The 16,210-nt window shown below is 46.4% G+C and overlaps 1 protein-coding gene across 2 annotated transcripts in view; it reads left to right on the top strand.

The window, feature by feature from the left end:
- Window positions 1-1,653: 1,653 nt before the first annotated feature.
- PLS3 (plastin 3) overlaps window positions 1,654-16,210 on the top strand; it is a 50,801-nt gene continuing 36,244 nt past the window's right edge. The window contains exons 1-2 of one of the 2 annotated variants that reach the window (XM_029959104.1): window positions 1,654-1,708; window positions 8,125-8,275. The gene's annotated coding sequence lies outside the window, so the exon portion shown is untranslated. The remainder of the gene's footprint in view (window positions 1,709-8,124; window positions 8,276-16,210) is intronic. The other variant, XM_029959105.1, reaches the window with a different exon arrangement.

Below are 16,210 nucleotides of genomic sequence, written 5' to 3'. Positions count from 1 at the left end.
CACTTCCATCATGTGGGACCACTTTGTGAGACCTTGTCATTTTGTAGCTTTGGAAAATAACTGAAAAATGAATTTTCCTGGCAGTTTTGACAACAAAATATGTTTTACTTTATGTTATAGTGATCGGTCTGACAGTCTTTCTGTAAATAATTCATATAAAAACTCATAACATATGACTATGCAATTCAGGTCCAGAAATGTGCACCTGTGACAGTGGCAACATAGAGAACTAAGTACTCATTGCAATGGACTTCTCTGGGCAGTTCTAGTTAAATATGCCCTACATTTACTTAATTTTTAAAGAAGAGAAAGAATGATCTAATGTTGGTGTGCACCTTATCTATTAATAGTCTGTTAGGTAACAGACTATTGCCTTTTGCCAAGTTTAATTTTTCTGACAGTGGTGAAAAATAGTTAAACATCCAAAAATGGGACATGTGCTATTATGTTATACAAGAGCTAGCACCTTCCATTAGTGTTCCTGTTTTTTCTCTGAATGTATTACTTTGTGGTGTTCTCACCTCCAGGCGTGGGAATGTCTCATCTTTCTGACCTGAAAAGGGTCCTGTGTGCTTGAATGCATATTTGCTTTTCTCCTTAAACCAGGAGATATTAATACCTGGTCCTGGTGGAGGTGCTAGTGTTGAGCCAAGAGTGTGAGGTTTCTCATCTGGGGAAATGGCTTCCCCCTTTTCTGGCCCAGCTCTGCAGTGCAACTCTGGTCCCTCTCTCCTCCTCGTTTACCTCCTTCTTCCCACAGCAGGTGTTTGCTTTTTCTTTCTCAGTTCGAGGCCTCTTTTGAATTAACTTCTGTTCTCCACCACTTTTACACAAAAGTGTCCCTAAGGCCCTTGATTCTCTGAACCCTCCTAGAGATTTTCAGCGTGAATGTCTGTGTGGCAAATGTAGAAATTAGGGCACTTATGAGGCCACATATCCCAAATCGGACAGCTAGAGGCCGGATGGGGAAAGGCCACTGCAACGCTCCCTGCCCAGGAGCACAGAGTACAGGGTGCAAGGGCCAGGTACCCGCACCCCACATGCTCCTTGTGGGAGCCAGGCTCCGAGCCAGCCCCTGTCTCTGCTGTGTGAGGAGCTCCTTGCCCGATGCCCGCCAGCATCAGCTTCACCTGGGCATCCTCAATCCCACCCCGCGGGAAGACCAGGGGAGTTTGCAAGGGGAGCCCGGAGTTTTTCTGTCTATGTGGCAAGGCTGGGGGAGCCAGAGCTGCTTGTGCATGGGAGACGGGCCAGTCTTGAGCAGGAGGAGGGATGCAAGCACAGGAGGAGGAAGGGATGCCTGTAGGGAGAAGGGATGCTTGCTTGAAGGAAAGTTGTACACAGGGGAAGAATAAGGGATGGTTGCGGGGCAGGAGGGATGCGTGCACCGGAGGTGGGATGCACGTAGGGCAGGAGGAGGGATGCACGCAGGACACGAGGGACGCAGGCAGAGGCAGGCAGGGGAAGGCAGGGCAGAGCAGCCCGGCGGCGGCGGGGACGGGGGCACGCCCTGGCTGGGTCCGCAGCTCCTCCCTCGCCCTGAATGACTCCGCGATTCGCCAGTTTCGCAAGCGCTGGGGACAATCGTTGATATGCAGGCGGGCGGCCCAATCGGCCGGGCGGCGGGGACTTTGGGGCGCGCCGAGCAGCGGGGCAGCAGGCTGGACTGGACGGCGGTGACGGCTCGCGAACGGGCACGGAGCGAGCGGTGAGTCGCTCTCGGGGCTCTTCGCGCGGCACACCTTGAGGGAAAGTTTGCCACCGGCTCTCCGCGCCGCCTGGACGTGGCCGCCCGCCGGCGCGGCAGCATCCCCGGCGGCGGCGGGAGCGGGAGGGAGGAGGCGCCGACGGCCGGGGCTCCGCGGGGCCCGGACCCGCCCTGCTGCCGCCACGCCCCGGTCCCGACCCAGCCGTTGTCCCGCGGGGTCCCAGGCGGCGGGGGCGGAGCGCGGAGCCCGGGATAGTGTGGTGCCCGCCGGGAGCGCGGAGGACGCGTCCGCCGGGCGCGCTCCTGCCGCCGCTTCCAGCCTCCCCGCGGCGATGAAAAGGCACTTGTCTGATTCATCCCCCTGGAAAAGTTCACCCCGGGGCTGAGCCGGGGCGGGCCCAGCGCGGGGGATGCTCTGCCCGGGGCCGGGCCGTGGCTCCGCGCTGGGATGGAGCCCTGGCTCCTGCAAACTTGGGGCTTTGTGCGAGTTGGGGGAAGCAGAGCCCGGCCGAGGGGCGGGGAGGTGCCGCTTCCCGCTGCGGGTTCCCGCAGGGCTGCCCTGAAAAGGGGTTCGGTTTGCGCTTAACTTTTATCTTTTGTTCAGGGTAGTATTCCCGAAGCAGAAAAAGTGAGGAAATGGGGGCGACTTCTCGTCTAATAGAAGAGGGGTGTAATAAATTGGCCTCGTGGGACAGCTGTATGAGTTTATTTTTATGCATCTCTAATTTGGACTGGGAGAGGAAGTGTCACCCTGCTCCCCCTAACAATGGCTTCTTGTTGGGAGCCTGAGGAGGGGAAGAGAAAGGGAAGAGCAGGGAATTTTTCAGGAGGTGAAGCTTCAGACTTTGTTTTCTTAGGAAAGGCTGGGGCACCCTGACGCTGGCTATAAGTATTCTGATGGATAGTATCAAATCCCAGTGCTCACAGAGGTAACAGACTCTGCAGTTATGACTGTGCTACAGTTTTAAGTTTTTATCTAAGTAGGTCTGAGACATGTGCGTGGGAACCGACTTCCTTGGGACAGCCTGCATGTGTCTGCTCTGTAAGAGCATCTGTACCTTCAAGCAGGGCATCCCTTGTACTCATAGATTTCTTTTCAGGAGAGCTGCTGGTATAGCTCCGAGCAAATGCCATCAAATCAGCCTCTGAGGTTGTTATTGCTGTTACACAATTCCAGTGGAATGTGAGAGCTGGGCTTCCTGTTTTCGGTCAATCTGTAGAAGAGACTATAAAAGATAATAGATATGTCAGATAAATTGCTTTTACATGAAAACTGGTGGAGCCGTTGTTCCACCAGTAACACTTGTGACTTCTCCAGTGAGCCTGGTAACCTGAGAAACTCCTTAATGCTGGGAGACTTGCTCAGAGTGACTTTAAAGACAACAGCTGGAACCTGGATATAAAGAGGGAATAGTTATGAAGATCAACATGTGTTGGTGCTGTGCATAATGATGTATAGAAATTCAATCTGTTTTGAAAAGAAGTCTTGTGCAAAGAGGAGCTGCTGGTAGTTTGTAAGTGGAGAACAGTGATTCAGGGGGATTAGTGGACACAGGGCAAGTCCCCTGGGTGCAATATTCTGCAGCTGATTTTTGCCCTGGGGGTGTTTGATCGTCTTATGTGTGGGGTGTGTGCACGTAGAGACTTTAAATTCCAAATCTGCTGTTTTGCATCTCAACAACTTAAAAAAAAAAGCCATAAAATAATTTACTAAGAGAAATATTTTCGAAACACTACTGTTATCACAGCCTGTTAATCTTGCCAAAGGTTTAACAATTTGAGGATGTAGCTTGGTTGTAACCAAGCTCCTTTGAAGGAATTTTCTGCTTGTGAAAGATGAATTACTCATTCTTTGTCTGAGTTAAGAGATTGTAATGTGATTATTAAACTCAGTTACTCAGTGCTAGATATAAAGAATTATGTTCCACTGGGGTCTTTGTTCGCTTATCAAAGTTAATCTGATTAAGTTTCCCCTCCTATAAAATAGGCAAACATCTCCCCAGATTAAAGAATGCCCAAAACTCCAGAAACCTATTTACTAGTTTTTGCTAGATTAGCTTCACAGTGGACAGGGCTCTGGGGACTGATGACTTCATTAGGTATTTGGCTGATGGATGCTTGGAATTGCGATAAATGCAGAGGAACCCCTTCCCCTGGGGCTCCCTTACTGACTTCTCTGTTCCGGGTTTCAATTGTTGTGAGATTAAGGTGGTGAGTGAAGGAGTTGCAGCCTTGTTAAATGGGTTTGCTGCTGAATCCACTCATGCGGGATCTTCTAGTAACTCTTTCCTGTGTTTACTTGGCTTTCTAGTGCAGCAACTTAACTGGCTTAGGAGAAGCAGAAAGACAACAGTTTTGACTTGAAGGAAGCAAAGGAAAATGCTGCTCAGTGATCGATCGGAAAGGATGTTAGGCACCCTGATTCAGTAGTTGTGCTTAAGCAGCTGCTGGTGATTTAAGTGATCTGTGTGCCTTGTGAATAGCTTTATAGGTAAACTGCGTGCCTTTCGTGCAGTAAAACTGCAAATGCTCCACTTGGAGCATCAGTACAGTTTTTGACAGTGTCTATAGTGTAATGCATCAGGAGCCGAGAAATGCTTTTCTTTTAAGTGATTGGCAGTGAGTTTAGGGAGGGTGTGCCCACCACAGATATTGTAATCGATTTCCTTATCCAAGTAGGTGGTGTGATCAGTAGCTCATTCAGCACCTGAGGTTGTCTTGATGGTGATACTTAAGGTGGTGTTAATTTGTTTGGTGACGTGTCCCAACACACAGATAGTGTTCTTGGTAATCTATTTTACATAGTATTAAATAATAGGTGGTGAAACACAAAGGGACTGTGTTTTCAACAGAGTCAAAGGCCAAGTAAGTTCTGCTTTATATAAGAAATTTCAGTGTGGTATTTTTCTTCTTTGTATTTGGGTTTGTTTGTTTGTTTGTTTTTAAGTTACAATGTTTTGCATCTTTTCATGTCATTAAGTGCTGAGAGGCGTGGACTAGAATTCTCTGGGGACGCTTGTCCCTCTTTAGATACAGGCCTGTTAGCTTCATTTTTCTTGCACGTGAACTGCCTGTGGCAGAGGAGATGATGGAAAAGCAGCATCAACCCTGCTTGCATTATTCCAGCACAGGTTTTGTACAGATCCATCGGTGCCCTACAAAGCACAGTCCCAGCTCTCTAATGGTGTTCACAAGGGCAGCTCTTGACCTGCCACGCTGGGAGGCAGGTTAACCCTGTGCAGGGACGCTGGGATGCTTCTGATTGTGAAGAGAGTGGAAAGCAAATGTGAGGACGGAAGGAGGGAGATGCCACTGCTACAGTGTTGCTTTGCAGTTTGACAAGGGTTGGACAGGTGAAATTCTGTGCGGCTACAACTTGGTTTTTATCTGTGCCATGTAGTAGCAATTTGCAGCAAAAGAAACATGATATAAAGGGTGGGTTTGTTCAGGCTTTGACTATTACCTTTGCTCCATGTATATTAAAGCAGTAATTCAGCATAAAAAAGCAAATTCTCGTCTCTTGGGGCCAGCTGTTTAAACATGACTGACAAGCTATCGAGCTGCATGGTGCAATAGCAGATATTAATTTTTAACTTATTAGTTACTACTGAGAAGTTCTTTGGGAATAGCCACAATACGATGTGTTAATATTTATTAACTAGTTGCTGACCTTTGCATACTCAGTACTTTTTGAAATAAGTACTAGTGTGCCTTAATTAATCTGTGTATCTTTTTGGATGTGTAGCTCATGGAGTAATTAAAATTGCTAATTACATCAAAAAAGCCACACATGAATTCAGAAACTCCTACCAACAGATGTGTGAAAAGTAGAATTAAATACTGAATTAAAAAAGTTTACCAAACAACCTTAATGACTATGCAGAGCATAACATTTTTGAATATCTTTTTTCTTTTCAAACACATTGCAAAACCGAGACCAGCTCTTTCAATGAGGGTGACGCAAGGTTGAATTAAATCAGTGTTTGTTGGGTTACTGCAATGAATATCACAACATCACCTATCCCTGGTCCCCAGACCCCTTGATAGGCATCTGTTGACATCTTTGCACGTACATTCCTGTTGGCATTTTGGGAATTGGTTTATTGCACAAGCAGCAGTGGTTGTGTTTGTGGCAGAGCTCTGCCTGGAGCACTGCTGGTAGGGGAGGGCATAAAAAGGACCGTTTCCCCTCTGATCGTCCCAGGGAGTTGCTCAGGCTCTAATGCAGAATCATCTATTCCTGCTTGCACCATTAAAGGCCTTTCCAGCTTGGAGGTACCTGCTACTCTTGTTGCTGGTAGATGAGTAGGTGGGAAGCGTGAGAGGTGAAGGCCATTGGGTGGTGGTCCAGCATCTGGGCTCTGGGTGCTGTGGCTGGGAGAAATGATGCTAACTGTCCATCGTGGAGGTCCTGTGAGCTGCAGCAGCTGACAGTGACTGGGCAGCTGTAATCACTTTCAGCCACGTGACTGCTGGTCATGAATGAACTACTGTTGTGTCCCCTGCTCCATACACAGGGGTTTGGGTGTACTGTCTCTCTTGGATTTACTGAATGGCAGGAAACTAAAAATAGGTATCTCCAACGTGGTCTGTGCTGAGAGTGGGTATGGAGTGAGTGGTGCTTAGACACAGCAGCATTTAGTACAGCTTCAGTCCTAGCAGCTGCCTGCTTTGTGCTCTTCAGTGCTGAAGCTGTAGGTGCTAGGTTGGTCTTGCCTGTCCATCCTTGCTAGTGTCTCCTGCCCTGGATGTTCTTCTGCCTCTAGGTCAGGTTTCTCTGAAGTGGAGACTTGGATAACACCTCTCTGTCACATGCTGTAAGATTCAATTGGAGCACTGCAGCACAGTCTGTGAGAAGTCTCCTGGTTTGTGCAGATATTTCTCAAGTGAAGGGATGGGTTAGATGTAGATTTCCTCAGTTTTACCTGGGTGGTTTTGCCCACACTGTGCCATCAGCATGGACAAAGGGAATTCCAGCTGTCAGAAATCCTTCTGCCTTGTCTCTTTGTGCTGCAGTCCCCAGGCCCACCCCATCTCCTTTGGCACATGGCACCAGTACACCTGGGTGGGTGTGCTGCAGCACTGGGGATGTGCTGTATGGGGAAGGTGATGGAGGCCCACCCTTTTCACTGATGATCAAGGAGATGATTTGATTACAGCCAAAAGATGGGACTCGTGTGTTGGTGGCTGAAGAGCCCAACATGGGCAGCAGGTGCTGTGTTTGAGATTTTGGATATTTGGTTCCTGTGTGATTTGCCAGCCATGGCAAGAGCAACCGGTCTCCTCGTACAAGCTGAGCAAGAAAATGGGGTGAATGAATGGAGCTGGAACACAGAAGTCTCCACCCAATAGGGGTGGAGAGTGGGATGGGAAGAGAGGACATGCCCATCTGCACTCTGCTAGTACCACACTGTTTGATTTGGAGGTGGTGCCACTGGAGGTAATAGAGCTCTTCCCTGTGGTGGGCATGTGGGCATGTGTGATGTCAGTGCTGCTGACCAACAGCTGCCCTGACAGCAGGACTGCCTGTTTGCCCTGGTCCACCCTCTCCCAGCAGCTCTGTTCCCATCAGGGGTGTGGACCTACCTGGACAGGGTGCTCAGCTGTGGTGGCCAGCAAGGCAAGACCACTCAGTCACTGTGGCATCTGCTGGTCTCTTGGGAGTCTATAACCTGTTGGCTTTTTTTGGTAATAGATTAAAAATGCCAAGAATGATAAGCAAGTCCTGTCTGGCCTGCTTGGAGGAATTATGTCACGTGTGCTCCTCTAACAGCTAGGGTTTCACATCTGGGTTTTGTGGGTTAACGCCTGGGCTATTCAAAGCTTGTTTTGTCACTGGGTTGTGAATGGCATGATGATGAAGAGGCAGCTTCCCAGTCTGAAGGAGAGTTGCTATCAGCAGAGGTGGAGCTATCGACAGTTATTCTTTCCCTTTTGTTTGTTTTGCTGGTTGATTCCTCTTAGTTTATCTCCACCTTTCAGCATCTGTGAGCCATGTGGCTGACCACTGCCCATGGAAATGGAGCATCCTTGGCAGGTGGGCTTGCCTTAGGTCCCCTTCCTTGTGTCCCCCTGTGCTGGCCAGTCCATACTGACACCCTGTGTTGTGGTGCAATGTGCACATTCCTGGGGGTGAATTGGCTCTTCCTGCAACATCCAGACATCACAGCCCCAAGGGCTGTGGTGGCCTGTGTACTACTAACATTTGGGAGTCAGTATGGAAGAAATAAAATAATTATTGATTTGACATGCTTCTGAGGATGTGGGGAGCTGGACAACTGTCTGAAATGGGAAGCTCTGGTTAGGACTGCTGCCGATTGCTCATGTCAATCCATATGGGCCATATGCTTCTAACCAGTCTCCTTGTCTCATTTCCTTCTCTGAAATGCTTACAGCTGTTTTTCCTGCCTCTTCAGTAGGTTTTTTGTTCCTGTAAAAAGAGTGACGGCTCACAGATGCTGCTGGAAGTCCCCACTGCATAGCTGGGAAGAGAGACTATTACTGTGATCTTCAAGGGAAGATAAAGTGTAGTGTCTCTGCAGGAGGCCCAATTACTGCTGTTTTGAAGTAAGCTTTTTTGTTTTTTCTTTTTAAAGCTGAAAATAGATTTCACTGTCTCATTCACTGTTTCCTCATCACACACTGCCCTTAGTGATGGAAGTGAGAGAACAGGGAGTTGATGAGGTCACTTATAGGTAGAACAAGGAAAGATGAAGTGATATTGGCAGTGATCATGTGTGTTGAGGTGTTCGATAGTCAGTCTTGCTGCTATGCATCTAAAACCTGGGTCAAACTTTGGTGTTGCTTAGATGTTGACTTTTTCTCTAAAGAAGTCTGTGGCTGAAATGCTAGCGGTGCTTGAGGTTCATCGTTGCTGGTCTTCCAGTTATGTACCATCTCTTGTGTTCTCCCCTTTTTGCATTCTGCCAAGAGAAGTAATTGCAGACCTCTGTAGTTGGGTTAATGATCCAGCCCTGGTCAGGTGAAGAAGGAGCTCTGTAGATGCTGATGCCTATGCAAGTGTTTCACGGTTTATGGATGGATGGGAAAGGGCCATCTGAAGACAATGAGAGAAGCTCTCTGTACTCACTTTTAGACAAATGACCTGTGTACTGCAAGGAAGGTAGGGTTAATGTGGCAAAGTAAATGGCTGTGTTGACTTGAATGAATGCAAGCAAATGAAACCTAGTTGTGTGTTTAGGTCTGAAGTCTATGTGATCTTGGGTTTGTTTAGATGCTGAGAGTACAAAAAAATCTCTGCTTTTAATGAGTTGGTTTCCTGCTGGCCATAAACCTAAATAAACAAAACTTCTCTTATTTTCCAGTCCTCTGATTTGACTTTTTTGCAGTCCCAACTGCACAAAACAACAAGGTGTCCCAACAGTTGTTTTATTGGTATTGGAGATAGGAAACCTGGTATAGGATCCCTGTGGTATGTCCATGGCTGGTGACTGTTTTCTTGCCTCATCCTCCCAAGGCTCTCATTGTTGTGCAAGGAGCCATGGATTGGCTTTTCCTTCTGCACAAAATATACCGGGGTTGTACTCTCCTCAACCTATGTTGTAAATTATACTTTATAATCTACTGTAGGAAATGGAAAAGAAAGTAAATCTGATTTGTGTTCTTTTAGAGCCCTGTTCTTTAGACCAAAATACACAGGATAAGTCTGGCCCTTCCCTCTATTCACTTTTCATAGCCTCCTTTGTTTTTAATTTATATATCTTCTTATTCTAAATTCCTCCCATCCCCAAAATAGAACAGACATCAGCCTGCAAGCAAAGATTGCCAGGCATTGGTCTTGTGGATTATAGTGGCTTTTTGGCCTGGTTGGAGACTGAGCCCCACCCTACGTAGGCTTGGATTAAAAATAGTCTTCCTTTCATCAAGTTGAAAACTCTGCACAACACATCTATGTCTTGGTTTCTGGGGTATTGGCAGCCATGGAAACCCTTCAGCTATAAAATACCTCGGAAAATCTGTTTGCTGCTAATTCTTCCAAAAGTGCAAAGGTGACTGGTGTTGGGAAGGTGTAGAGCCAGATGTCTGACTGCCAGGCACATTGTTATCGTAGATGTTACTGTAGTTTTAGCCATGCTTCTTGACGGACCTGAAAGAGTTGAAAACTGTAGACCACAGCCTATACATTAGGCTGCCACTTTAGGAATGTCTCTAATTAAGCACTGGGGGGAAGTCCAATGGCCAGGAGACTGCTCCTGCCCCACAGCCTCTAGCTCAGTCCTGTCTGTTCAGACCTGAGCTGCACACTCCTTCCTCCTCTTATAAAACAGAAAAAACCATCAAGGGCAAGAGGTTGGCTGGTATCTGGTGTGGTGATCTCATTCCCCCACTGCCTATTGGAAAAGCTAAGCCTCAAACCCAAACTTCTCAGGCAAGTCTGAGTGGTTGGCTGTGGGATAGCAGAGGTAAGATCCAAGTGTCTCCTTGCCCTGGGCATCTGTTCTCTACCTCATGAACCTCAACTGTTGACTTCTTGTGTGGTTTAATTTGTTTTCCACTGTCTTTGGCCACGCTTGGTGAGGCAGTGAGTTGTTTTACAGGGTGGTAGCAAATGCCAGCCTCTTGCAGGCTCCTGCCTGCTCCGTGGGGGAAGGCAGGATGCGGCTGATCTGGGATGTGGAAGCAGGCGGTGCTGCCTAGCAATTCCTCCAGCTTAACCATAAGCCTTATGGTTGTTTAGGGCAGGGGTGGGAGTAAATGAGCAGGGGAGGAGTGTGATGGGAGGAGGGCAGGGAGACTCTGCCCATTGCCTGTTCATGGCTGTTTATGACTAGTGTGCTCTGTGGGCCTGGTTTACGTGACCTTGTCGATCAAAGGTCTCTCTGTAATGAGAGAAAATGCCTTTTTCTTTTCAGTTTTTGTAGACTCTGCCTTTGCCTGTTCTGTTTCTTGTTCTTTTATTCTAGACTAGATAGACTGTGAAAAAACCTTAAAAATGTGAAATATTGTGTCTCATAAAACCTTTGTAAACAGTCACGAAACTGGCTGTAGAAGGACACTAGAAGGACTTTATTTCTCCCAAAGCCTAGGGACGAGCTTTCAGCCTTTGTCTAACTTGATTGCATGTTTTTACTGTAATTGAGAGTCAAGGGGCTATTTGTTCATATCTCAGATTCTTAAAGTACAAAATCTGACTCCTGCAGTTATGTCTTTACTACAGACTTTTTTTTTTCTAGAGGAAACTGAATTTTGTTTGAAAAAATTGTATCAATACAGAAACTTATACAAGGCAAAGTGAGCTGCTGCCCACTGCAGGGTCAGGTCAAGACAATGAAAAACACCAACTTGGGGAAAAAACATAAAGAAGAAAAAACTCATGATCTGGTAGATGAGACAGGCTGAGTAACATCAGAAATACTGCTGACTTGTATCAGTGTTTCCTATGTCAGCTGCTGAATGGGACTGTGGTTTGGGGAGATGCTGTGTGTTTTGGGGGGTGTCAGTGACTGCTGGAGTGGTCTCACCTCTGGCAATAGGTAATCCTGCCCCTGACCTGTGTCCTGTTAGTGCAGCTTCTGCCAGAGTTTTGTGTGCTAGAACTGCTTCTGCTGCCTCGGTTCCAGATGAAATGGAGACTGTCTTGTTAGGGGGGGAAAAAAAAAAGAATTGATTGCAGCATTCTAGAGACATCCCCTTGGATTGCTACTGAAATTGTTGTGTTTCTTGTGGTGGAGGAAAAGGAAGCTTAAGAAGAATCACCTCTGTTCTCCCATGCCTTTTTTTTTTCTTTCTTTCCTGAAGATCAACGTATGAAAAATATTTTGTCACATTGAGTGCATGTGATTCTGCACTCAATTTATATCTGTGTGGCTTATTTTTTGCCAATATGTTAGGGATTAAATTAGGGCTCTCCAGAGCTGAATGCACAAGAAGTTTGAAATGCAAGTTGAAGACCTTGGATAACAGACACTTGTACCCTGTCTGGATTGGATGGAAGGTGATGTGCAGTGGGTTGTTACTGAAACAAGTTTGCACAGTCACCTGTGTGCCATTTCCATGTTCTTCCCTGTCTGTTGTGTTATCTGAAAGTCATAGCTGAAGTCCTTCTTTTCTATATGCTCATTCCCTCAAAGAATCTTTGCAACTTGGCATCCCAGGAGCTGACTGGGTGAGTGAGATGGGATCCTGTTCTGCATGCTGGGAGTACCACATAACACTCTGCATTGTCAGTGCCAGAAATAGTGGTTGTGAGTGATGCAGTTCGTGTGAAGATGGAGTGGAGAGATGAGTAGTTCTGCTTTATGGGAGCATCCCACCTATGGTGGACCCATTAGCTTCCAACAGAAACTGGAGACTGGAGCACTTTGGGTTACCATGTTCATAGCAATGCATGTGTCTCTTCCTAAATTTGATCAGATTTGAGTTTTTTTTAATGTTTGTATTGGTCTTTGCCTCAGTGATGTTGCTGGTGCATGTGGTACTGTCCCTGGTGGCAGAAGTCTATGAACCAGGACTTCTGCTCCATGGACTGTGCTCAAAATAACAGGGAAGGGGATTGCTGATCTGCCTCTTCTGCTGTCTCTCCAGAGCTACAAGGTAGAAAAGTGTCTTGCTCTCCTTTCACAAACAGTAGGACTGAACTTGCTGCCTTTGACTCTGCCCTGCTGGGAGGGATGGAAATGGTGAATGAGGTCCCATGTGTTTTCACAGTCTCTGTCCCTGTTTTCACGGCAGAGCTCGGCACAGCCCCTCTCAGCAGAGGAACTGCTGGGCAAGCACCAAAGTTTTCAGAGTGCCCAGGACAGTGCTAACCAAGTGGAAACTTGAGTTCAAGCTACCAATCCCATTCATATTTTGTGAGGCAGTGCTTCAGCTGGGTCACCTACTAAATGGTGTCTGAAAGATCATAAATTCTGGGTCCTTGTTTATGCTGCCATTGCAATCTCGTGCTTCTTCCTGCTAATCAGCCAGGAAGGGTCTGTGGAGCGTTGTTTGGGTTTGGAGCAGGGCTGTGGTTTTGAGATTCCAGGATGCTGAGTCTTGTCCCAGGGACAGGCTTGGATGCTCTCCTGCCTTGGAGCCTGTGCAGCAGGACATTAATGAGCCGGCTGATACTCCAGCCCATCCCTGTTTTCCTTGGGTTAAAACAATATTTACCTTCTGCTCTAACTGTCAAGCAGCTGCAGTGCTGCGGTGGTGTATATACACACATATATATTCTCCTATAAATCCTTTAGTTAAACATTTCCTTGACCCAGCATAGAATAAGGTGCTTGTCTCCAGCTGGTCACAGAAACAAAGGAAGTGAGTTCCAAAACAATATTGCAATTAAGCTGTTTCTTCCTGAATTTCGCACAAAATGTTTGGCCTCTGAGAACGCATTGTGAGGGCTTTATTTTAGGGAATACATAGGGTGTTGTAGGTGCATATAAAAGTTTATGATTGCTATTCTGCAGGCATTCAGGGAGAAGGTTAGCCCCTGCTTTTAAGGACTGTTTCTGAGATAGCAACATTCTGAAGGTCAGTAGAGAACAAATGGAAATACATTTACAAAAGCATTCATTTTTCTCAGTGCTCCTGGAAGTAATAAGCAAGTTTCTGAATCCTCACTTAGGTAGAATTCACCCTTCTATTAGGAGAGAAGGGAAACTGGGCCTTCTGAAAACTGAAAACATTTTGAATAAGCAGCCTTAATATCTCACCTAAACTTTAGCCTGTTCCTTTCTGCACTGTTTGGCCAAGGTTGAGACTAAGCTTTCCTTGGGGTTATGGATGGGAGGTTCCAGTGCAGTCATACCCCTGCCCTTCTGTTGCCCACTCCTCTGTAATGTTCTCATTGATCTAATTTCCAGCTGGGCTCTTGCCACTGTTTTATATAAAACAAATGCTCAAGCAAAAGCAGCATAGTCAGACTTCTTGTTGAAAAGCTGAAAAACTTACACTGCTTCTGCCCAGCTAAGAAGCTCCTGGAAGTTACTGAAGCTGCACTGGATGGATGGTTGTGGCAGTGCCCATCCTACTTTAGTTATATCCATCACTAATGACAACAACTTTTGTGTTTCCCTCGCTTCCTCCCCATTCTATAAGTAGTATGTACCCTTTTTCTGCATTACATAGGGTTATTTTTGTTGGTCCCTTTGCTCCCTGTGTTCTGAAGGCCTATATAAAAAAAGATTTGGGAAGCCATGAAATGGAGTAAGATTCTGCCCTGTATGAATGGCCTTGGAACCCCATGTTGTGCAAGAGCCTTTACAACCAGTACCAGTCAATGATTCACTTTAGCAATTAAGGCTTTGTGCGTTGGGTTGATATCAACTTGGCACATAGCTAGGCATTGCACTTTGTTTTAGTGCATTGCCCTTTCACATGTAACTCTCACAGCTCATATTCTTGCTCAGCATTTGGACCTCTTTGGTGTAATAACATGGCCTTGCTTGGTCTTGGCTTTATGTAGGATTTGTAAATTTGTTTGTTTGCTTTTTTAAATTGTTAGGATGAGGGTTCTTAATTCATAAAGCATTAAACTCAACAGCAATAACATACTAGAGAATATAAGAAATCTGCCATCAAAGCAAAGACTGGCTTCACAGCATAGAGATCAGTCTGCTACTAGTAGCTGTTTTTTATGGGCTGGAAAATGTGAGACAGCTTACTAATTAACAGTGTAATGAGTTGTGTTTGGTGAAGATTGCACTCTAGGGACCTGAAGGCTATAGGTGACAACTTACAGTGTATATGTGAGTGGCTCTACCTCACCTTTCTACATGTTTGAAGAGTGCAGTAGTTGTGAGAGTCCCTGAAGTTGGCCTGTCCAGCAGGTCCATCCTAAAGGAGATTTTTGGTTGGGCTCTGAGACAAAAAGAGCAGTTGGAGGGAAGCCAACAAATGCATGAGCTAAATACCAGAGAAAGCTTCAAGGTCCCTTGAGATGAGATTCTGGACTAATTCAACACAGCTGAACTCGTAGGTCCCCTTGCACAACATGAAGGGCCACGTGCCTCTGGCAGGATGTCCAGACAAGATACCAGTCCCTCCTTGGAGATCCTCCCAGGCTGGGCTGGGAGCGTGGGCTGATGCCCAGGCTGGTCAGTGACTGCACCAGCAATGAAACCTTTCTGGTGGTGGGAGGTCACCTGCAGGTGGGTTGTGTGGGACTGAAGAGCCACCCAGTGGCAGTGTCCCACAGCCTCCCACTAGCCAGGAGTGGGTGCAGCAGATTGGTCTGGACAGTGGCCAGCAGTTGGCCAAATGTCTATTTGGTGGTCAGAGCAGGCTGTGACTGCAGTGGTATAACCTCTTATTGTGTATTGGTGGAGGATATTAAGTGGTTCCTGACCTCTGGTTCTGCATAATTGCCAGTCTTGCTACAGCCCATGGATTTATTTTTCAAGCCACATCCTTTTTACTGTTGTAATCTTATTTTGAACATTACACCAATTTTATTAGTAATTTAATAGGGTGCTTCTGTAGGCTAGTCATTGGTGATGTTTGGCATTAGAGAGAGCTCTTGAAGTTGAGTTTTTGAGTCAATGTGAGGTGCAGTGCTTGGCATTGGCAACAGTATTTAAGTTTTAATATTTAGAAAGTGAGTCTTCTCAGGGGAAAAGTCTGGCTTAAGTAGCTGCAAACTTTGCAAAGCTGTTGCTGCTGCTCAGGCTATAGAGAATTTATCACTGGCAGAAAATTAAAAGGCTTGTGACAGACTTGCATGAAAATACAAATCTCTTCTGAACAAATCTGTACTCTGTCATTTACATTGTGCTACAATTTGCAGTTAAGATTGTACTAAGGTCTTTTGACATGCAGGAAAAAAAAGGTTTTAAGAAACATCAAAAACCAAAGAACTATTCTCTATTCCGAGCTCCTCCAGTGTCTTATCCTTTGGCTCAGAGGAGATGTAGCAGAAAGGATGGGAAAGTGCCTCAGAACTGGTGGTGGCCTGCTCAAGCCTGAGACCTGCCTGCAGGACTGGCCAGAGCAAATCCCAAAGGCACTGCACACCCCTGCAATGTGCTGGCTTCTGCCCAGGGAAGTGTAGCACATCTGGCAACTGCTTTTCCAGTCAAAGAGCAGAAAGGGTTCCCACGTCATCTTTAGTTTCTCTCTCCCTTTACTAAAAAACCCCACCCAACACTAGACTCTCCAGGGCCCATGGTCTCAAGGGAATAACTTGTTCATTTTTTTTTTCCACGTATCCCTTCTCCACACCCACCTTTTTTGTCTTTTGAATTTAATAAAGTGGGTGACTCAGTACTAAATATAAAGCCTGCTTCCGGCATCATCTGCCTGTGGCTCATTTCCTGGAGCTGACATCAGTTGAAGACTCCGATTTCCTTATGAAATAGCAAGACATGAAATGTCCTTTGCACAGTGTTCTGGGCATATTTGTGGACTTCTTTGGTGACTGCATGGCTCCCTAATCTAAGCTGTGAATAACTAGCTGGTTAATTGCTAAGCTGAACACTGGTGGAGCACAGGGTATAAATTGGGTAAGCCCTCAGATCTGTTTTGCACTGGAAAATCATATTGTAGTTTGCAGGCGTT

Source organism: Manacus vitellinus, unplaced genomic scaffold (assembly GCF_001715985.3).
Source record: "Manacus vitellinus isolate BGI_N305 unplaced genomic scaffold, ASM171598v3 scaffold_19_pilon, whole genome shotgun sequence".
Taxonomy (NCBI): Eukaryota; Metazoa; Chordata; class Aves; order Passeriformes; family Pipridae; genus Manacus; species Manacus vitellinus.
Note: the sequence above shows the minus strand (reverse complement) of the source record. Positions and strands in the feature narration are given on the sequence as shown.